The 22,551-nt window shown below is 41.8% G+C and overlaps 3 long non-coding RNA genes across 4 annotated transcripts; all 3 read right to left on the reverse strand.

Annotated features, from left to right (window-relative positions):
- Positions 1-576: 576 nt before the first annotated feature.
- Positions 577-8,193, reverse strand: LOC120042657. The gene is made up of 3 exons (XR_005476195.1): positions 7,555-8,193; positions 5,979-6,133; positions 577-717 (listed from the first exon to the last, which is right to left on the reverse strand). It is a non-coding gene; the product is annotated as an uncharacterized LOC120042657 (long non-coding RNA).
- A 5,417-nt stretch (positions 8,194-13,610) lies between these two features.
- LOC120042655 lies at positions 13,611-19,600 on the reverse strand. Its single transcript, XR_005476192.1, has 3 exons — positions 19,580-19,600; positions 19,176-19,454; positions 13,611-13,789 (listed from the first exon to the last, which is right to left on the reverse strand). It is a non-coding gene; the product is annotated as an uncharacterized LOC120042655 (long non-coding RNA).
- A 1,787-nt stretch (positions 19,601-21,387) lies between these two features.
- On the reverse strand, positions 21,388-22,341 carry LOC120042656. Of its 2 annotated transcripts, none has more exons than XR_005476194.1 (2): positions 21,954-22,341; positions 21,388-21,856 (listed from the first exon to the last, which is right to left on the reverse strand). It is a non-coding gene; the product is annotated as an uncharacterized LOC120042656 (long non-coding RNA). The 2 variants fall into 2 exon arrangements; XR_005476193.1 differs by having other exon boundaries at positions 21,388-21,920.
- Between the last annotated feature and the right edge of the window lie 210 nt (positions 22,342-22,551).

Here is a 22,551-nt window from a genome sequence, read left to right on the forward strand (position 1 = left end):
TATCATCTACACCCCCCTTCTCCTACTGTAACATCAGACCTCTAGCATCTACACCCCCCCTTCTCCTACTGTAACATCAGACCTGTTGACTTGGGTAACAGACCTCTATCATCTACACCCCCCCTTCTCCTACTGTAACATCAGACCTGTTGACTTGGGTAACAGACCTCTAGCATCTACACCCCCCTTCTCCTACTGTAACATCAGACCTGTTGACTTGGGTAAGAGACCTCTATCATCTACACCCCCCTTCTCCTACTGTAACATCAGACCTCTAGCATCTACACCCCCCTTCTCCTACTGTAACATCAGACCTGTTGACTTGGGTAACAGACCTCTATCATCTACACCCCCCTTCTCCAACTGTAACATCAGACCTGTAGCATCTACACCCCCCTTCTCCTACTGTAACATCAGACCTGTTGACTTGGGTAACAGACCTCTATCATCTACACCCCCCTTCTCCTACTGTAACATCAGACCTCTAGCATCTACACCCCCCCTTCTCCTACTCTAACATCAGACCAATACAATATATAATATGTCAAGTATCAGTAGTTCCATAAAACACTACTTGTTATTGGGGTTTAGAATAGTGTTTATGGTCATATTACTTTCTCAATGTGGGATAATAAAGTTGACTAATATTGAACTGTTATAATCACTGTAGATTTATACTCTACCTACCTGGTGGACTGACGCTTTGAGCCTGGAGATCTGAGGAGACAGAGAGAGAGAGGAGACAGAGAGATAAAGAGAGAGAGACAGAGAGAAACAAAGGAGAACGGGAGGAGTCAGAGGAAGAGAGAGAGAGAGGAGAAAGGGAGGAGTCAGAGGAAGAGAGAAACAAAGGAAAAGGGAGGAGTCAGAGGAAGAGAGAGACAGAGGAGAAAGGGAGGAGTCAGAGGAAGAGAGAGACAGAGGAGAAGGGGAGGAGTCAGAGGAGAAAGGGAGGAGTCAGAGGAGAAAGGGAGGAGTCAGAGGAAGAGAGAGTCAAAGGAGAAAGGGAGGAGTCAGAGGAAGAGAGAAACAAAGGAGAAAGGGAGGAGTCAGAGGAAGAGAGACAGAGGAGAAAGGGAGGAGTCAGAGGAAGAGAGACAGAGGAGAAAGGGAGGAGTCAGAGGAAGAGAGAGACAGAGAAGGGAGGAGTCAGAGGAAGAGAGAGACAGAGAAGAAAGGGAGGAGTCAGAGGAAGAGAGAGACAGAGGAGAAAGGGAGGAGTCAGAGGAAGAGAGAGACAGAGGAGAAAGGGAGGAGTCAGAGGAAGAGAGAGACAGAGGAGAAAGGGAGGAGTCAGAGGAAGAGAGAGACAGAGGAGAAAGGGAGGAGTCAGAGGAAGAGAGAGACAGAGGAGAAAGGGAGGAGTCAGAGGAAGAGAGAGACAGAGGAGAAAGGGAGGAGTCAGAGGAAGAGAGAGACAGAGGAGAAAGGGAGGAGTCAGAGGAAGAGAGAGACAGAGGAGAAAAGGAGGAGTCAGAGGAAGAGAGAGACAGAGGAGAAAGGGAGGAGTCAGAGGAAGAGAGAGACAGAGGAGAAAGGGAGGATTCAGAGGAAGAGAGAGACAGAGGAGAAAGGGAGGAGTCAGAGGAAGAGAGAGACAGAGGAAGAGAGAGACAGAGGAGAAAGGGAGGAGTCAGAGGAAGAGAGAGACAGAGGAGAAAGGGAGGAGTCAGAGGAAGAGAGAGACAGAGGAGAAAGGGAGGAGTCAGAGGAAGAGAGAGACAGAGGAGAAAGGGAGGAGTCAGAGGAAGAGAGAGACAGAGGAGAAAGGGAGGAGTCAGAGGAAGAGAGAGACAGAGGAGAAAGGGAGGAGTCAGAGGAAGAGAGAGACAGAGGAGAAAGGGAGGAGTCAGAGGAAGAGAGAGACAGAGGAGAAAGGGAGGAGTCAGAGGAAGAGAGAGACAGACAGAAGTTAAATGAACATCAACATGACCTTTCATGATGTGATGGGGAAGACAGGCTTATTGTTGGTATTGTGCAACAACACCCATGTGTACATAGACTATATATACAAAAGTATGTGGACACCCCTTCAAATTAGTGGATTCTATTTCAGCCACACCAACAACCACGTGTACACACACTCTCTCGTATACCCTTTCTCTCCCCTCCCCTCCTCTCTCCTCTACCCTCCTCTCTCCCCTCCCCTCCTCTCTCCCCTCCCCTCCTCTCTCCTCTCCACTTCTCTCTCCCCTCCCCTCCTCTCTCCTCTCCACTTCTCTCTCCTCTACCCTCCTCTCTCCCCTACCCTACTGTCTCCAATACACTTCTCTCTCCCCTCCCCTACTCTCTCCTCTCCACTTCTCTCCACTTCTCTCTCCTCTACCCTCCTCTCCCCCCTACCCTACTGTCTCCAATACACTTCTCTCTCCTCTCCACTTCTCTCTCCTCTACCCTCCTCTCTCCCCCACCCTCCTCACTCCCCAACCCTCCATTCTCCCCTCCCTTTCTCTCTCCTCTTCCCTTTCTCTCTCCCCTACCCTCCTCTCTCTCTAAACCTCCTCTCTCTCTCTCCTCCTCCTCAAACCTCTCTCCCCACCCCTCCTCTCTCTTCCATCTCTCTCTCCCTCTCTCTCTTCTTGACATACAGTGTTGGACCTGTTGATCTTGACTCAGCTCATAGACCTCTATCATCTACACCCCTCCCTTCTCCTACTCTAACATAACACCAATATAATATATACTCTCATTCATTTACATAGAGACAGATACAATCAATCATTGACACACTGAATATACAACAGTCAGATGCATGACACCATCACAACTTAACTGACATTAGTGCCTGTCCCCAGATGGACAGTTAGGCTACAGTAAAGTACATTTACAGGTGATCACATCATTGTCCTGCTTTGAGACACATTTTTACTGTCTGCTTCCAGTTGCATGTTATTTTACTAGCCCTGCAAATGGTAATATATCTTACAACATCAGAACATATCTCAGTAACTGTCACAAGTGTCTATCAACGTAACAGCCTCCTACCTGTGCTCCACAACAGGATGGTCAGTACCACTGCAGGTATCATATCTGTCTCTAACTGGGGCTCCACTGACATATACAGTCTACTGTCATGAGGTTTGGACTGAAGTGTGAGACATTCTGCTCGGCTATATGACTTCTATATCATTACGTCCTAACTTCAATGATGTGACAAACTTTTAAGCAGATAAGATCAGTTAAACCCACCTACCTACAGGAAACACTGACATTAGAAAAACTCCACAGGAAACTGCTGACAGAGCAGCAACGTTTCACATAGTGTGTCCTATAATATCAGCTCCAACTTTCTACTGCGTGAGTTCACCTCTTATAGAATATTGGCTTAATGTTCCAGCACCTCAATATAAACAGTACCAGCACCCAAAATGAGTACTGATGAGGTCTCATGTTAGAGCAGGAGAAGGGGGGATGTGGTGTAGAAGCTAGAGGTCTGTTACCCAAGTCAACTCAACAGGCCTGATGCTATATGTCAGGGTCAGGCTGGGCTGGGCCAAGAGAGGAACAGGTTACTGGTTATGATGACATCACTGGTGAGAAGTCAGTGATACAAATATATTCAGTTGGTTTCCAAATTGATGTTTTTTCTAGAAGCAACTTCACCAGCTTGTTGTTGTTGTCATGGTTGTTCCTGTTGGGTAGCAACTTCACCAGCTTGTTGTTGTTGTCATGGTTGTTCCTGTTGGGTAGCAACTTCACCAGCTTGTTGTTGTTGTCATGGTTGTTCCTGTTGGGTAGCAACTCCACCAGCTTGTTGTTGTTGTCATGGTTGTTCCTGTTGGGTAGCAACTCCACCAGCTTGTTGTTGTTGTTGTCATGGTTGTTCCTGTTGGGTAGCAACTTCACCAGCTTGTTGTTGTTGTTGTTGTTGTCATGTTTGTTCCTGTTGGGTAGCAACTTCACCAGCTTGTTGTTGTTGTTGTCATGGTTGTTCCTGTTGGGTAGCAACTTCACCAGCTTGTTGTTGTTGTTGTTGTCATGTTTGTTCCTGTTGGGTAGCAACTTCACCAGCTTGTTGTTGTTGTCATGGTTGTTCCTGTTGGGTAGCAACTTCACCAGCTTGTTGTTGTTGTTGTCATGGTTGTTCCTGTTGGGTAGCAACTTCACCAGCTTGTTGTTGTTGTCATGGTTGTTCCTGTTGGGTAGCAACTTCACCAGCTTGTTGTTGTTGTTGTCATGGTTGTTCCTGTTGGGTAGCAACTTCACCAGCTTGTTGTTGTTGTCATGGTTGTTCCTGTTGGGTAGCAACTTCACCAGCTTGTTGTTGTTGTCATGGTTGTTCCTGTTGGGTAGCAACTTCACCAGCTTGTTGTTGTTGTTGTTGTCATGGTTGTTCCTGTTGGGTAGCAACTTCACCAGCTTGTTGTTGTTGTCAGGGTTGTTCCTGTTGGGTAGCAACTTCACCAGCTTGTTGTTGTTGTCATGGTTGTTCCTGTTGGGTAGCAACTTCACCAGCTTGTTGTTGTTGTCATGGTTGTTCCTGTTGGGTAGCAACTTCATCAGCTTGTTGTTGTTGTCATGGTTGTTCCTGTTGGGTAGCAACTTCACCAGCTTGTTGTTGTTGTTGTCATGGTTGTTCCTGTTGGGTAGCAACTTCACCAGCTTGTTGTTGTTGTTGTTGTCATGGTTGTTCCTGTTGGGTAGCAACTTCACCAGCTTGTTGTTGTTGTTGTTGTCATGGTTGTTCCTGTTGGGTAGCAACTTCACCAGCTTGTTGTTGTTGTTGTCATGGTTGTTCCTGTTGGGTAGCAACTTCATCAGCTTGTTGTTGTTGTTGTCATGGTTGTTCCTGTTGGGTAGCAACTTCACCAGCTTGTTGTTGTTGTCATGGTTGTTCCTGTTGGGAAGCAACTTCACCAGCTTGTTGTTGTTGTTGTTGTCATGGTTGTTCCTGTTGGGTAGCAACTTCATCAGCTTGTTGTTGTTGTTGTCATGGTTGTTCCTGTTGGGTAGCAACTTCATCAGCTTGTTGTTGTTGTTGTCATGGTTGTTCCTGTTGGGTAGCAACTTCACCAGCTTGTTGTTGTTGTCATGGTTGTTCCTGTTGGGTAGCAACTTCACCAGCTTGTTGTTGTTGTCATGGTTGTTCCTGTTGGGTAGCAACTTCACCAGCTTGTTGTAGTTGTTGTCAGGGTTGTTCCTGTTGGGTAGCAACTTCATCAGCTTGTTGTTGTTGTTGTCATGGTTGTTCCTGTTGGGTAGCAACTTCACCAGCTTGTTGTTGTTGTCAGGGTTGTTCCTGTTGGGTAGCAACATCACCAACTTGTTGTTGTTGTTGTCATGGTTGTTCCTGTTGGGTAGCAACTTCACCAGCTTGTTGTTGTTGTCATGGTTGTTCCTGTTGGGTAGCAACTTCACCAGCTTGTTGTTGTTGTCATGGTTGTTCCTGTTGGGTAGCAACTCCACCAGCTTGTTGTTGTTGTTGTCATGGTTGTTCCTGTTGGGTAGCAACATCACCAACTTGTTGTTGTTGTTGTCATGGTTGTTCCTGTTGGGTAGCAACTTCACCAGCTTGTTGTTGTTGTCATGGTTGTTCCTGTTGGGTAGCAACTTCACCAGCTTGTTGTTGTTGTCATGGTTGTTCCTGTTGGGTAGCAACTCCACCAGCTTGTTGTTGTTGTCATGGTTGTTCCTGTTGGGTAGCAACTTCACCAGCTTGTTGTTGTTGTCACGTCCTGACCTTAGTTCCTTTTTATGTCTCTATTTTGGTTTGGTCAGGGCCTGAGTTAGGGTGGGCATACTATGTTTTTCATTCTATGTTTTGTTCTGTGTGTTGTATTTCTATGTGTTTGGCCTGGTATGGTTCCCAATCAGAGGCAGCTGTCAATCGTTGTCTCTGATTGAGAACCATACTTAGGTAGCCTGTTCCCACCTGTGTTTGTGTTGTTTTCTGTTTTGTGTATTGCACCTTGCGGAACTGTTCGTCTGTTGTTTTTGTACAAGTGTTCATATTTATTAAACGTATTCTGAATACTTACCACGCTGCACCTTGGTCCTCTTCTCCTTATCCCGGCGACATTCGTTACAGTTGTTGTTGTTCTGAAGCATCTTGTGTGATGTAGGTCTTGAGGGTAGAGGGTGAGAGAAGATGGATTCTATTCATATGCTGTCCAGCTTCTGAGAACATATTGTGCTAGAATGGAGAGGAGATCAGTAAACAACAGAATATATGGTGCTAGAATGGAGAAGAGATCAGTAAACAACAGAACATATAGTGCTAGAATGGAGAGGAGATCAGTAAACAACAGAACGTATGGTGCTAGAATGGAGAGGAGATCAGTAAACAACAGAACGTATGGTGCTAGAATGGAGAGGAGATCAGTAAACAACAGAACGTATGGTGCTAGAATGGAGAGGAGATCAGTAAACAACAGAACGTATGGTGCTAGAATGGAGAGGAGATCAGTAAACAACAGAACGTATGGTGCTAGAATGGAGAGGAGATCAGTAAACAACATATTTCGATTCTCTTCACAACTAGACAGTACATTTGACTTATGTTGGTTCCATGAAGAACCCTCTGTTAAATGGAACCCAAAAGGGTTCTACCTGGAACTAAAAGGGTTCTTCAAAGGGTTCTCCTATGGGGACAGTGGAAGAATCCTTCTAGGTTCTAGATAGCACCTTTTATTTAAGAGTGTAGGCCTATATTCAAATCCCCGAGCTGCCCCTGAACAAGGCAGTTAACCCACTGTTCCTAGACCGTCATTGAAAATTAGAATTTGTTCTTAACTGACTTGCCTTGTTAAATAAAGGTTAAAACATAAATAATACAACTAGACAGTTAAATTACATTTGACCTTAAAGTAAAATCCTAATTGTATATGTACTTACCTATATAGACACACTTCCCATGGTTTGACAGAAACAAACCAGCTGTAAAGACTATTTTCCTGACTGTCTCTACTGATGGCCTCTAACAGCAGAATAAAATCAGTGGGATATTTAAACAGCACTGAAACAGAGTAGGTTGCTAGTTGACTATGTGTTGGAAATTGTTTCAATGCTGCCGTCTACAGATCTAATGTATTGTAATACCACATGTACCAATACAGTAGAATTGACAGGGACACTGTGTAATGATACAATGACCCTCCATCCAATGTTCTGCTGCTGTTGTGCAACATTGTGACACCACTGACATGTTTACAGGTTGCCATGCCGATGAAAGAGAAGGTGTTTTCATTCTGTAATAAGGCCTTCACTTCAGTCTGGATGGCTGGTTGACTGCAGACAGGTTACACAGTATCAGCGTAGGTGTTAGGCTGTTTCTGCTCTCCTCCCAACTACTAATGGAATTGTCCTGCCAATGCAACGTATGAAAATGTATCCACTCACTACTGTAAGTCTCTCTGGATAAGAGCGTCTGCTAAATGACTCACATGTTCTATGTAATGTTCAGTTTGACAATATCAATGGAATAGACCAAAGCAGAGCCATGTATTTAGATATGAATACATGACTCTGGGCAAAAACACAAACAGATCTGGGACCTGCCAGACTACACAGTTGACATCATAGGGAAACCCGACTAGCTTCTGGTCCAATACTTACTGACTCGGAGCAGGGCGACATGGAGGAGAAAGTTCCTGACCGAAGACACCACATCTTCATCTCTTCCGGGTCCATCTTCGGCCCGAGTCCCTCCATTTTCAGCATCTTTAGTTAATTATCTGGCGGTGATGTGATCTGATTAGCGGCTGTCTGTCAACCAATAGCCTACTATGCTGTGTTATTAGCTAGAGCTAGACAGTCTGAGTACACTACATCCTGAATGGCCACGAAGATGTGTGTCTGAAATGCACCTTTAAGTTCAGTTGGAGCTGAAACGACGGACAGATATCTCGATTGAGGATAATGTCAGTATTTAGCTAAGTTATTAGCTGTTTTGCTCACTAAAGGCGTAACAAAGTGAAACAGTAGATCGCAAAGCCTCAGTTCCGGGAGAGTAGTGGGTAAAACCATTCACCTCATTAAAAGGGGTGATGTAAACAAAGTTTCCTTTCATTATGTGTTACTGAATTCATACAAATATTTGCTGCCATTGTAGTAAGGTTGGTAATACGAGAGGTCTTCAGACTTACCATTTTTGTATTATTTTCTTTGAAAGTACAACTAGTGTGTTTTGAGTGCTTCTCCCCTATTTGGGAAGTTGGTCTGCCCGCTCCTCAGTCTGAGAGATATTCTGAGAGCAGGTTCGAGTCCTCTTCCTCTGTACATAAAAACTGTTTAAAACTGTATAACACAATAGTGGTTTTGGAAAACTGGTTCATATATCCTAAAGTCAATAGCGAATGTGGCTATGTATATATTTATTTTTCCGATCCTGAATTGAAGACCTATTTCAGCAAGTTAACCAAGTTTTTGCTGTCTTAGCTAGCCGTGTTAATGACGAGCTAACTAGCACCGTTGGTCTCTGCACTACAATGTTACGCCAGCTATTGCCAGCAGGTGATTTACTAGCAGGTGACTTATTGAAATATGTGAATGTTTATTTTCTAACTATCTTTAAAGGTTTATATAAAAGGGTTGTACTTGTGCTCTGTATTTATGGATTAATATCACTTCACATTGAGGGTATGTATCAATAACGTTACTGTTGCTCCTATCTAACAGATATCTTGTGTCCTACCTAACCATGTATCACTACTGTTGCTCCTATCTAACAGATATCTTGTGTCCTACCTAACCATGTATCACTACTGTTGCTCCTATCTAACAGATATCTTGTGTCCTACCTAACCATGTATCACTACTGTTGCTCCTATCTAACAGATATCTTGTGTCCTACCTAACCATGTATCACTACTGTTGCTCCTATCTAACAGATATCTAGTGTCCTACCTAACCATGTATCACTACTGTTGCTCCTATCTAACAGATATCTAGTGTCCTACCTAACCATGTATCACTACTGTTGCTCCTATCTAACAGATATCTTGTGTCCTACCTAACCATGTATCACTACTGTTGCTCCTATCTAACAGATATCTTGTGTCCTATCTAACCATGTATCACTACTGTTGCTCCTATCTAACAGATATCTTGTGTCCTACCTAACCATGTATCACTACTGTTGCTCCTATCTAACAGATATCTTGTGTCCTACCTAACCATGTATCACTACTGTTGCTCCTATCTAACAGATATCTTGTGTCCTACCTAACCATGTATCACTACTGTTGCTCCTATCTAACAGATATCTTGTGTCCTACCTAACCAGTGAACATGTGGCTGTGACCGTACTGTCAGTGCCTGTCATCACTGTTTGATTTATTTTACTGCAGGTATACTTTTCTGTATTTTTTGTTATTTTCTAAACACATCGCATGTATACTATACAGTCACTTTGTCGATTCAGTCTGAGAGCAGTGAACATGTGACTGTCCTGTCAATTCCTGTCATCACTGTTTATATATTTTACTGCAGATAAAACCTAGTCAACCTGAAGTGTGGGTGTCCGTGTGCCTTTCTTCTGGGCGGCTATGTGAAGTTGGTTACACCAGGTGCCTGTACTACAGAAACACTGCTAATCCAACAATAGTGCTAGGTGCCTGTACTACAGAAACACTGCTAATCCAACAATAGTGCTAGGTGCCTGTACTACAGAAACACTGCTAATCCAACAATAGTGCTAGGTGCCTGCACACTTGAATTAAAGGGGAACTACTCTCAAAAATCTAGATTTTTCCCAAACCTCAATTGTAGTCTCCTGATGTGGTTTAAGCATTGTTATGGACTTAGAACATACAATTGTATTATTTTTCTGTTTAAAAAAAGTCTGACTTTGAGAACAAAAACCTGAAAAAAAGAGAAATTTTGAAACCTGTGAATTTCTAACTCAGTTTCTCTGTTTCAATAATAGTAATACTATTATCCTACTGACCAGTACAGCTTGGGTTGGTCTACTATTATCCTACTGAACAGTACAGCTTGGGTTGGTCTACTATTATCCTACTGAACAGTACAGCTTGGGTTGGTCTACTATTATCCTACTGAACAGTACAGCTTGGGTTGGTCTACTATTATCCTACTGAACAGTACAGCTTGGGTTGGTCTACTATTATCCTACTGAACAGTACAGCTTGGGTTGGTCTACTATTATCCTACTGAACAGTACAGCTTGGGTTGGTCTACTATTATCCTACTGAACAGTACAGCTTGGGTTGGCCTGACTGTGAAAGACCAATATGGGATTCATCATTTTAGGTCATTCAGAGTGTATATCACTGTTTCTCATGCTTTTCACACAGGGTGCCTTTCCTTCTCTGGGCCGTTTGGGAAATGTTTTACTAAATTAGAGTACTGTGTACCCACTTCTCCAGGCAGCACTACACCACTGACCTACACAACAGCTTTCAACATACCAGTATTTAGTTTGGAAACTTTCAAAAGAAATGCTGGTATAAATAATACAATATTAAAATACGTCAAATTATACATTTATTTGCTCCAAAAGTGGTTGCAATGCTGTGAAAAACAGTTGTACTGAACTACATTGCTAAAATAATCGATATTCTCAAAGTCGAGCTTGTCTTTCCAGGGGGACTCTTATTTAGAAGAAAATAATCTGCTGTTGTTCTGCCAGCATATTATCCTGCTGCTAGGACAAAGGTAATCCAGCATTTACTCTTGAATAATTGTATGGTGAGCTTCAAGGTACAAACTGCACATATACAGAGAGAGGTAGATCACTAAGAGGTTCTTTCCACAAGGGGGCGACGAATGCCAGTTAATATTCCAGAATAGAGCACCATAAAATGTATAGGCTAAGAAGTGGTTGCAATGCTGTGAAAAACAGTTGTACTGAACTACAGTGCTAAAATAATTGATATTGTCAAAGTTGAGCTTGTCTTTGCAGGGGGGACTCTTATTTAGAAGAAAATAATCTGATGTTGTGCTGCTAGCAGAACAGTAATATAGGCTTCTAACCTCAACTATTTGTACGGTGTGCTGCGAGGTACAAACTGCAGAGAAATCTATATAGAGTGAGATCATAAATAGGTTATTTCCACAAGGGGGCGACAAACGCCAGGTAATATTACAGAATAGAGCACCACATAATTTATAGGCTCCCTTTACCAAGTGGTCAATTTGGAGATCCTCAGGCCTGGGCCAGGGTTGCGTCCCAAAAGTATTTACTGCTTCCTGAAGTGTGCACTCGTTCACTACTCCCCATAAAGTGTAAAAGCATTGGATTGGTGAAGGTGTAGGTTATAGCATGAGTTTCCATACTAATCAATTCCTGTCAAATCCTGTCCATGAAGGGAAGTGAACAAGTGCACACTTAGGGAGGAAGGAGAGGTTATTGGGGCACAGCCCAGGTATGCAGACGTTTCCCCAGCCCAGGTATGCAGACGTTTCCCCAGACCAGGTATGCAGACGTTTCCCCAGCCCAGGTATGCAGACGTTTCCCCAGCCCAGGTATGCAGACGTTTCCCCAGCCCAGGTATGCAGACGTTTCCCCAGACCAGGTATGCAGACGTTTCTCCAGCCCAGGTATGCAGACGTTTCCCCAGCCCAGGTATGCAGACGTTTCCCCAGACCAGGTATGCAGACGTTTCCCCAGCCCAGGTATGCAGACGTTTCCCCAGCCCAGGTATGCAGACGTTTCCCCAGCCCAGGTATGCAGACGTTTCCCCAGACCAGGTATGCAGACGTTTCCCCAGCCCAGGTATGCAGACGTTTCCCCAGCCCAGCACCACTTCAACAAATACCTATCAATCAATATATCATCAAATCCTTGATGATTAGACAATTAGACAAACACTTCAACAAATACCTATCAATCAATATATCATCAAATCCTTTATGATTAGACAATTTGACTTCAGGCGTTTCACTGGTGGTCTGGAACAAAATCCTGCAAACCCTGTATCTCTCCAGGGTTGGTGGGTGACTGTATCTCTCCAGGGTTGGTGGGTGACTGTATCTCTCCAGGGTTGGTGGGTGACTGTATCTCTCCAGGGTTGGTGGGTGACTGTATCTCTCCAGGGTTGGTGGGTGACTGTATCTCTCCAGGGTTGGTGGGTGACTGTATCTCTCCAGGGTTGGTGGGTGACTGTATCTCTCCAGGGTTGGTGGGTGACTTCTGGACCCTGATCAGACATGGAGTAGTTGGCTCTGCATTTACACTGGGGCTCTGGGGCTCTGTTCACAAACACAAACAGACCCCACAGAGCCCCAGGACAGCAAACATATTAGACCCAACCAAATCATGAGAAAACAAAAAGATAATTACTTGACACATTTGAAAGAATTAACAAAAAAAAAGAGCAAACTAGAATGCTATTTATCCCTGAACAGAGAGTACACAGTGGCAGAATACCTGACCACTGTCACTGACCCAAACTTAAGAAAAGCTTTGACTATGTACAGACTCTGTGAGTTAGCCTTGCTATTGAGAAAGGCCGCCGTAGGCAGACCTCAAATCAAATCAAATTGTATTAGTTATGAGCCCCTAACCAACAATGCAGTTTAAAAAAAGAATAAGAATAGGAAATGAAAGTAACAAGTAATTAAAGAGCAGCAGTAAAATAACAATAGCAGGACTATATACAGGTGGGTACCTGGCTCTCAAGAGAAGACAGGCTATGTGCACACAGCCCACAAAATGAGGTGGAAACTGAGATGCACTTCCTAACCTCCTGCCAAATGTATGACCAGTTCATTCATACTGTATGTTGTAGTCTGTCCAAGAGGGGAATCACACAGACTGATCTCAGTTAATTCATACTGTATGTTGTAGTCTGTCCAAGAGGGGAATCACACAGACTGATCTCAGTTAATTCATACTGTATGTTGTAGTCTGTCCAAGAGGGGAATCACACAAGACTGATCTCAGTTAATTCATACTGTATGTTGTAGTCTGTCCAAGAGGGGAATCACACAAGACTGATCTCAGTTAATTCATACTGTATGTTGTAGTCTGTCCAAGAGGGGAATCACACAAGACTGATCTCAGTTAATTCATACTGTATGTTGTAGTCTGTCCAAGAGGGGAATCACAGACTGATCTCAGTTAATTCATACTGTATGTTGTAGTCTGTCCAAGAGGGGAATCACACAAGACTGACAGCCTGTAATTTTATTAAAAACATTCAGTTGATTACATGGCAGTTTAGAGAGCAACATCATAACAATAATCTACATCATAATCAATAATCAATATCATAACATTTATAATCAATATCTATATACTACTAACAACATCATAACAATAATCTACATCATAATGAATATCATAACATTTATAATCAATAACATCATTATCTATATACTACCAACAACATCATAACAATAATCTACATCATAATCAATATCATAACATTTATAATCAATAACATCATTATCTATATACTACTAACATCATCATAACAATAATCTACATCATAATCTATATCATAACATTTATAATCAATAACATCATTATCTATATACTACTATCAACATCACAACAATAATCTACATCATAATCAATATCATAACATTTATAATCAATAACATCATTATCTATATACTACTAACAACATCACATGGCAGGAACTGCCTACATTATTATGCATATTATTTGTTAATTATGGTAATTAAGATAAGCAGGACATTTTTTAAATATATTTTCTTATAGCTATATAATAATGCTAATCGATGTGAGGGTGATGGAATGCGTTTGTCTGCTGATCTGCTTCTGTTCTGTGGGTTTCACTGTGGGGTCTTTTCAAAGGATGGGGGTGGTCTGCCGGTCACTGGGATGACAACCCAACTTAGGATGGGGAGGGGTTTTAGAGGACTGAATAGTGGGGAACAATTGGAGGGTTACTTAGTAACAATGCACATATCATGGTACAGCTATATGAACACTCAATCACTATGGTACTTTTTAACAGTGAGTTTACAAACGTATATTGATAAATATAATTGAAAGTTGTGTCTCATTATGGTAAGTGGTGAAATAAGTATAGACAGTTATAATTGTAATGGCTTAGCAGATAATAAGAATAGACAATCAGTATTTACCTGGCTGAAAGAGAAGGAATATAATATCTATTATTTACAGGAAACTCAATAAACAATTTTAGATGAAGTTGTGTAGAAAAAGAACTGGGGGGGTGAAATATATTTCTCCCATGGTCAACGAAATTCAAAAAGGTGATATTAATTAACAGTAATTTTGATAGATGGATGATTTTAAAGATAGATGGATGAAGGTAGATGGATGATTTTAAAGATGTTATTGGACCATAAACAGACAGGGCTCATTAACCTATACATTCCAAATAATGATGATCCAGGCTTCTTTGAAAATATATAGAATCATTTATCAACCCTACAAGCAACACAAGACTCTATTATTATGGTGTCAGATTATAATACGGTTTTAGATATCTCTATGGAATGTAAAGGAAATCACACTACAAACTATCACCCTCATTTACTTAAGGAAATCATGAATGTCATGGATATATTGGAACTAAAGGAAATATGGAGGTTAAATATCCTGACCTAGTGAGATATACATGGAGGAGGTTTAATGTCCTGACCTAGTGAGATATACATGGAGGAGGTTTCATATCCTGACCTAGTGAGATATACATGGAGGAGGTTTAATGTCCTGACCTAGTGAGATATACATGGAGGAGGTTTAATATCCTGACCTAGTGAGATATACATGGAGGAGGTTTAATATCCTGACCTAGTGAGATATACATGGAGGAGGTTTAATATCCTGACCTAGTGAGATATACATGGAGGAGGTTTAATATCCTGACCTAGTGAGATATACATGGAGGAGGTTTAATATCCTGACCTAGTGAGATATACATGGAGGAGGTTTAATATCCTGACCTAGTGAGATATACATGGAGGAGGTTTAATATCCTGACCTAGTGAGATATACATGGAGGAGGTTTAATATCCTGACCTAGTGAGATATACATGGAGGAGGTTTAATATCCTGACCTAGTGAGATATACATGGAGGAGGTTTAATATCCTGACCTAGTGAGATATACATGGAGGAGATTTAATTTCCTGACCTAGTGAGATATACATGGAGGTGGCTTAATGTCCTGACCTAGTGAGATATACATGGAGGAGGTTTAATATCCTGACCTAGTGAGATATACATGGAGGTGGCTTAATGTCCTGACCTAGTGAGATATACATGGAGGTGGCTTAATGTCCTGACCTAGTGAGATATACATGGAGGAGGTTTAATGTCCTGACCTAGTGAGATATACATGGAGGAGGTTTAATACCCTGACCTAGTGAGATATACATGGAGGAGGTTTAATATCCTGACCTAGTGAGATATACATGGAGTAGGTTTAATATCCTGACCTAGTGAGATATACATGGAGTAGGTTTAATATCCTGACCTAGTGAGATATACATGGAGGAGGTTTAATGTCCTGACCTAGTGAGATATACATGGAGGAGGTTTAATATCCTGACCTAGTGAGATATACATGGAGGAGGTTTAATATCCTGACCTAGTGAGATATACATGGAGGAGGTTTAATATCCTGACCTAGTGAGATATACATGGAGTAGGTTTAATGTCCTGACCCAGTGAGATATACATGGAGGAGGCTTAATGTCCTGACCTAGTGAGATATACATGGAGTAGGTTTAATGTCCTGACCTAGTGAGATATACATGGAGTAGGTTTAATCAAGCTAGTCATTTTGACTACTTTCTTATGTCGTTCTCTCTGGCACCAAAAGGTAAAATAATGTTGATGGGGGACATATATTAGCATATATATTACTCTACCATAATTTCCACGTGGGTGAGGATATTGGACATTTAATCAAAGCCTATTGGAAGATAACTTGTTTTTAACAAGGACAGAAGAATTTATAACCTACTTTTTCAGACATAACATAGATAGAGCAGATCACCTTATTGTATGGGCCACTTTTAAATGTACCTTCAGAGCAAATGCAATACAGTAATCGCTAAAACAAAACAATTTAGGTCAAAATAGTCCATATTAACAAAGGAAATGGCAGGACTAACAGTACAGTTAGGTAGCAATACAAACTGTACCTTAGAGTCTCAGATTAAAATGGAGGAAAAACAAAAAGAAATGGAGGGAGGAACTTATTCAAGAAAGATCCAGTGTAACATATTATAAAAATCTTCAACATAGAAGTGCTGCCAAAAAATGTTTTATGAACCTTGCTACACATTACAGATTCACCCATGATTCACCAAATGTTACTTTGATAGAGGAAGTAAAGCACTTGATGTTTTCGTTTCAGTCTCCTCCATCTCCACTAACCGAAGCTACGTGTTTGGATATTTTTTCTATTCATAATGTCAAATGAACAGCTGTACTGTAACGGCTGATTTCCTCCTCTTCGTCTGAAGAGGAGGTGTAGGGATCGGACCAAGACGCAGAGTGGAAAGTGTCCATGATTTATTAACAATAAACTGAACACTACACGAAACAAAATAACAAAAGCAAATCAAACCGAAAGACAGTCCCGTGTGGCACGAACACTGACACGAAATACAAACACCCACAAACACACACGTGAAACCCCGGCTGCCTAAGTATGATTCTCAATCAGGGACAACGATTGACAGCTGCCTCTGATTGAGAATCATACCAGGCCGAACACACAAAACCCCAACATAGAAAACAACACATAGACAACCCACCCAACTCACGCCCTGACCATACTAAATAAATACAAAACAAGAGAAAACAGGTCAGGAACGTGACATGTACAGAAGACTCATGTGAAGGCCAAATTACAGAGGAGTAACTCCAGGCCTGGAGGGCCTACCAGTGGGGGTTATAACAAACCTTTTAGATATACTCAGAGGACCGTTATCAGCATGTTTTAACCACTCCTATAGAAATGGTCCATTATCAGATACTCAACAAGAAGGTCTGATTTCATTATTACTGAAACACGATCCAAGTGGTTAATATAAAGATCCAGTCCATTTAAAACATCGGAGGCATCTTACACTTCAGTTTTGAGATGCAAAAAATTATAGCAAAATGTGTAGCGCATAGAATTTAAAAGGTATTGTCAGATATTATTCATCCTAATCAGACAGGTTTTTTCATGGACGATACATTGGAGATAATATTAGACAAGTACTGGAAACAATAGAACGCTATGCAGAATCTGGGAAACCAGGCCTGGTATTCATAGCTGACTTTGAAATGGTTTTTGATAAAGTACAACTGGAATTTATATATAAATGCCTGGAATATTTACATTATGGAGAATACTTATACTATGGGTTAAAGTTATGTATAGTAACCCTAGGTGTAAAATCGTAAATAATGGCTACTTCTCAGAAAGTTTTTGTCACGACTTCCGCAAAAGACGGTCCCTCTCCTTGTTCGATCGGCATTCGGTGGTCGACGTCACCGGCCTTCTAGCCTTCACCGATCCACTTTTCATTTTCCATTTGTTTTGTCTTTGATTTTTACACACCTGGTTTCAATTCCCTCATTACATGTTCATTATTTAACCCTCTGGTTTCCTCCATGTTTGTGTGCGTGTTTGTTTTATTGTAAGGCTGTATCTGACAGCTGGTATATTGTTGCCCGGTTTTGTATTTACGCCCGTTAATTTCGTGGTACCAGTATTTTTCTAGCACCATAGCATTGTGTTTATACTGGTGTTTTCTTGTATTAAATACCTTGTCCACGCATCTCTGCTCTCCTGCGCCTGACTCCATTCACCAGATACCCACAGCCTTGACAGTTTTAAACTATCTAGAGGAGTTAAACAAGGTTGTCCACTATCGGCATATCTATTTATTATGGCCATCAAAATGTTAGCTATTAAAATCCGATCCAATAACAATATCAAGGGGTTAGAAATCCAGGGCTTAAAAACAAAGGTGTCGTTGTACACTGATGATTCATGTTTTCTATTAAATCCACATTTTGGATCCCTCCACATCCTCATAAAGGATCTAGATACTTTTAATAACCTCTCTGGATTACAACCAAATTATATGATAAGTGTACTATATTAAAAATACAACTGTGACATTACTGTGTAGTTTACCAATAAAATGGTCTGATGCTGATGTGGACATACTCGGTATACATATCCAGAAAGAAACAAATTAACTCACTCTAATACATTTTAATAGATGTTTAGCAGAAATAGATAAGATCTTGCGACCATGGAAAGGAAAAAACCTGTCTATTAGTGGAAAAATCACCCTGATTAACTCTTTAGTCATATTCCAGTTTACCTATTTTCTTATGGTCTTGCCGACACCTGGCGACCAGTTTTTTAAATTAAATGAGCAACGAATATTCCATTTGATTTGTAATGGTAAGCCAGACAAAATTTAACAGGCCTATTTATATAATGAATATGAATTCTGAGGGCAGAAATTATTAAATATTAAAGCATTAGACCTCTCACTAAAGGCTTCAGTCATACAAAAAGTATATTTAAATCCAAACTGGGTCTCTAGCAGATTAGTAAGAATGTCTCACCCCAAGTTCAGTTACCTGTGATGGTGAGAGGAACTCACTCTCAGAGGAGAAGTTATGAGAGAACATAAAACGTAGCGCCTCAACTACTTTCCTCATTTAGATATGACAATAACATGACATGTGACAGTGGTAGTGAGTAGAGACGTTCACTGAGATAACACTCAAATACGTAAGCATTCTGGGATATTTAACTTGTATTTGATTCCTACTTGACTGAGTGATCTATTTTGCAAAGCAGACTGACAAGCTAAACAGTCATCATGAGAGGTGCAGAGGAAGTTGTATGAATGAAGGAAATCAGTTGAATATAATTATAATATGTTGATATTTCCTGAGCAGATCACTGTGAGTCCAGGAAGGAGATATACTATAAGGCCAAAATAATGTGGATATCTGTAGCGAGTTTTGCAACTGAGGACACATGATTCTTACGCTCTACGCACTTCAGCACTTGCTGGTCCTGTCCCGTGTGCTTGTGTGGCTTCATTTTGCAGCTGAATCACTGTTGCTCCTAGGAGCGCCACGTTGAAAGTCACTGAGCTCTTCAGTAAGGCCATTCTACTGCCAATCTATGGAGATTGGACCGCTATGTGCTTGATTTAATACACCTGTCAGCAACAGGTGTGCTGAAATAACCAAATACACTACTGCCCACATACTTTTGGCCATGTAGTGTACCTTGTTATTACCTGAGCAGATCACTGTGAATCCAGAAAGGCGACCAGACGTTCTGGAACACTCCCTCAGTGCAGACTCAGACCCAGAACAGGAAACTCCATACACTCCAGTGGTGTTTCCAGGTAGTACTGAAACAGTGGAGCCACAACCCAGCTGTCTACACACTACAGCAGCTATAGCCTCCTGGTTCCAGTTTTCAGCTCCCACAGTCCTCCACTCTCCCTGGTCGTACCGCTCCACTCCACCAGCACAGCGACTGCCTCCTCCCACCAGCCTCACATCATCAGGCTCTGAGAAAAGAAAAGAGAGAGACAGTAATCTTACTATTTTCTCACTAAAACACACCTATATTGTCTCTCATATTCTTCACTCCAGGTGAGAAACAATGTTGATTGAGTGACAAACTGTTTCTTACCTGAGCAGGTGAGTCCAACAGCATTACCAGGTAGGCAGGTGTTGTTTTTTCTGTCTGAGGTGTCACAGTCCAGGAGAAGGGACTCTTTGCCTTTACACTGGAAGTCTTTATCCCAGGTCTGACCCTCACCTCCTCCATAGAGCCCCCCCTGTAGAGCTGCAGGAGCCCCACAGCCAAGCTCCCTACAGACTACCTCTGCATCCTGCCGGTCAAAGTCAGGTTCACACACTGAGGCCCAGGACTGATTGGACTTCACCTCCACTCTCCCAGAGCAGAGACCAGCTCCATCCACAAGCCGCACAGACTCTGGAGAAAAAGAGTTGGTTGAACATTCAATCAGTTTTGTTGATGACACTGTCAAGGACTAAACACAAATATGTTGGATAAAAGATTGTAGTTTGCTATGTTTGATAGTGTAAGAGGTAGAAATGGGTTCTTAGTCACTCAGGATAGGGCTGGGAATAATGCAGGCAGGAGACAGGAATAAGTTCACTTCACTTTATAGAAAATAAACAGCTGGACATCCATCAGGCAGCTTCACTTCAGTACCATCTGAACTACAATGATCTGCCCATGAACATCTCCCATAAACCAATATGACAAACATAAATATAATGTTTAAATACATCTGACATCTCTCCCTCTATTTAAATGAAATAAAAACACATAAAACATGATACATGGTAATATTGTATAATGTACAAATAAATCTCTCAATATGACCAGTCTCTTACCTGAACAGGTCACATGATGATAATATTCACCATCACAGTTCTTTCTTCCTTCATCTTTGTAACACTGTCCAATAGACTCATCTCCATATAAACTGCAGCTAACATATATTCTTCTTCCATCTTCAACCAGAGGTCCTCTAGATACATCTACAAAATTCCCACAGTCCAGCTCTCTACAGACAACCTTGGCCTCTTTCATGCCCCACCACCCAGGACATAGTCCGAACCACTCTCCTCTGTTGAAGACTTCCACTGTCCCAGAACAGGAAGTGGTCCCATTCACCAGTCTGACTGAGAGTTCAGCTGTAAACAGCAGAGAGGAAAACACAGTGGTGAGGACAGATGATGACAGTGATTCTGTTATTCTAACAGCAGTAATGCTTTGTGGTTGACAAGTATTAGTAGTTCCATAAAACAGTACTTGTTATTGGGTTTAGAATGGTTTGTATGGACACATGAATTTCTCCATGTGGGATAATAAAGTTGACTAATATTGAACTGCTATAATCACTGTAGATTTATACTCTACCTACCTGGTGGACGGACGCTTTGAGCCTGGAGATCTGAGGAGAATGAGAGAGATAGAGGAGAAAGAGACAGAGAGATAGAGAGAAACAAAGGAGAAAGGGAGGAGTCAGAGGAAGAGAGAGACAGAGGAGAAAGGGAGGAGTCAGAGGAAGAGAGAGACAGAGGAGAAAGGGAGGAGTCAGAGGAAGAGAGAGACAGTGGAGAAAGGGAGGAGTCAGAGGAAGAGAGAGACAGAGGAGAAAGGGAGGAGTCAGAGGAAGAGAGAGACAGAGGAGAAAGGGAGGAGTCAGAGGAAGAGAGAGACAGAGGAGAAAGGGAGGAGTCAGAGGAAGAGAGAGACAGAGGAGAAAGGGAGGAGTCAGAGGAAGAGAGAGACAGAGGAGAAAGGGAGGAGTCAGAGGAAGAGAGAGACAGAGGAGAAAGGGAGGAGTCAGAGGAAGAGAGAGACAGAGGTTAAATGAACATCAACATGACCTTTCATGATGTGATGGGAAGACAGGCTTATCGTTGGTATGGTGCAACAAAACCCATGTGTAAACACATTCCCCTTCCAACTCTTTACAGATTAGTTTATTTTTAATTAATACATTTGGTTGTGTGTGTTTTTTTTTTTATTCTTCATTTCAGAGGTCAGGGTCAAGCTGAGCCGAACCAAGAGTGGAAGAGTGGAAAAGGTTACTGGTTGTGATGACATCACTGGTGAGAAGTCAGTAATGAAAAGATATTGAGTTGACGGCATGTTAGTCTGTCAGCCCCATCTCTGTTGACATCTCCCTCTCTCTCCTTTAAAAAGGATAAAACGTTATACATGCAAAATAATCTACAAATGAATCTTGGATAATACAAGTCTCTTCCCTGAACAGATCACATAATGACCAGTCTCTTCCTTGAACAGATCACGTAATGACCAGTCTCTTACCTGAACAGATCACATAATGACCAGTCTCTTCCCTGAACAGATCACATAATGACCAGACTCTTACCTGAACAGATCACATAATGACCAGACTCTTACCTGAACAGATCACATAATGACCAGTCTCTTCCCTGAACAGATCACATAATGACCAGTCTCTTCCCTGAACAGATAACGTAATGACCAATTCTCTTACCTGAACAGATCACATAATGACCAGTCTCTTCCCTGAACAGATCACATAATGACCAGTCTCTTCCCTGAACAGATCACGTAATGACCAGTCTCTTCCCTGAACAGATCACATAATGACCAGTCTCTTCCCTGAACAGATCACATAATGATCAGTCTCTTACCTGAACAGATCACGTAATGACCAGTCTCTTCCCTGAACAGATCACGTAATGATCAGTCTCTTCCCTGAACAGATCACGTAATGACCAGTCTCTTCCCTGAACAGATCACGTAATGACCAGTCTCTTCCCTGAACAGATCACATAATGACCAGTCTCTTACCTGAACAGATCACATAATGATCAGTCTCTTACCTGAACAGATCACATAATGATCAGTCTCTTACCTGAACAGATCACATAATGATCAGTCTCTTACCTGAACAGATCACATAATGATCAGTCTCTTACCTGAACAGATCACATAATGATCAGTCTCTTACCTGAACAGATCACATAATGATCAGTCTCTTACCTGAACAGATCACATAATGATCAGTCTCTTCCCTGAACAGATCACATAATGATCAGTCTCTTACCTGAACAGATCACATAATGATC

The sequence above is a fragment of the Salvelinus namaycush genome, unplaced genomic scaffold (genome assembly GCF_016432855.1).
Source record: "Salvelinus namaycush isolate Seneca unplaced genomic scaffold, SaNama_1.0 Scaffold74, whole genome shotgun sequence".
In the NCBI taxonomy this organism is placed as follows: domain Eukaryota; kingdom Metazoa; phylum Chordata; class Actinopteri; order Salmoniformes; family Salmonidae; genus Salvelinus; species Salvelinus namaycush.